Below are 1,316 nucleotides of genomic sequence, written 5' to 3'. Positions count from 1 at the left end.
ATACCAGAAAAATACTATCATCATTTATGTTGTGTTTCATATAGTTTGTATTCTGTTTCTCGATAGTTATGCTATTTTAACTGTTTATGTTTAATCTTGGTGTAAAATACTATTGCTGTTATGTCCTCCATGCCCCAAAAGGGGTGAAAGGATTACATATTCTTGATTCTCAAGTTGTGTGTGTGTCTGTGTCCGTCTCTCTCTCTCTCTCTCTCTCTCTCTCTGTGTGTGTGTGTCTGTGTGTGTGTGTGTGTGTGTGTGTGTGTGTGTGTGTGTGTGTATGCGCGCCTGAGCACACCAAATGAGACATGACCTCTCATTTCTTCTTGCTAAAATCCTCAGCCGTTCCACCATTAGAAATTTGATCTGCGTCCTTGACCGTGTTATTCGATCTGTGTTATTCCGCCTCCCTTCTCTCTCACGGCATTTGCTGAGCTGTCACTGAGGCCCTGACCGTGAGTGCCCGGCGGGATGAATTTATGCAAACTGATCAGGTTCGGACACCCCAACACCACCTCACTGAGTTCACACGCACTTCTCAGCAGATGTGGTGTTGCGTACTTCGGTGGACTAAAGTTCAATGAAGCATGGCGCTAAGACTCGCACGCCCCACACTCAAGTCACGGCTATTATATTCCGGTACTGACAGGTGTTGTTTTTCTCAGTGTAGTGCTCTTGTCTGATAAATGGGCGCACTGACATGGACGAAGGTGGGTACAATTGCACCCATGCTCCCTTTAAACGAAGATGGGTTGTTGTAAATATCAGTGGTGCTCTTGTCCGGAGAACGGGTGCACAGGGACGGTACAATCACACCCCAGCGTTTGACGAAGATGGGTACAGTTGCACTCATCGTATGTTCGTAATCCAGCCAGGCAGCTCTGACCCCGTTCACATTTCGCAAATGCCTTGGTCTTGACCCCTCAAGAGAGACGTTATTTTAACCGAAGTTGTGCGTCCAGGCGTTCATATCCCACAGAGCTGGGTGGGGAGAAGGCTGCCGGGTTTGTACTCGAACAGGGTACATGTAGTTGCTGCTTGTTCTCGTGAGCAGTTAGCATCAGAGGTCTTCAATCTTCCATCTTCGTGTCACGTTGTCTTGTTGAGAGGCTTCCACTCACAGCAACACAGCACATTTCGTCTCCTCATCGACTGGTCAGATCTGGATTTCTGCAGACTAGTTTCTTTCAAGGTAAGTGTGTGAATTTGGCCGTGGGGTGGGGTATTCATTCGCTGTGTCAAGAAAGCAAGACGAGTTTTCTCCTCATGACAGAGTTCAGTTAAGTTCATTCACTCAATTAGGCATTACAGCGTCA

The 1,316-nt window shown here is 47.0% G+C and overlaps 1 protein-coding gene across 1 annotated transcript in view; it reads left to right on the top strand.

Annotated features, from left to right (window-relative positions):
* The first annotated feature begins 846 nt into the window (after window positions 1-846).
* The window catches only part of LOC143282668 (cytochrome P450 4F12-like), a 28,049-nt gene continuing 27,579 nt past the window's right edge, over window positions 847-1,316 (top strand). The window contains exon 1 of the mRNA XM_076588337.1: window positions 847-1,192. The gene's annotated coding sequence lies outside the window, so the exon portion shown is untranslated. The remainder of the gene's footprint in view (window positions 1,193-1,316) is intronic.

The sequence above is a fragment of the Babylonia areolata genome, chromosome 6 (genome assembly GCF_041734735.1).
Source record: "Babylonia areolata isolate BAREFJ2019XMU chromosome 6, ASM4173473v1, whole genome shotgun sequence".
In the NCBI taxonomy this organism is placed as follows: Eukaryota; Metazoa; Mollusca; class Gastropoda; order Neogastropoda; family Buccinidae; genus Babylonia; species Babylonia areolata.
The sequence above is the reverse complement of the archived record's forward strand: the minus strand, read 5'-3'. Positions and strand labels throughout refer to the sequence as shown.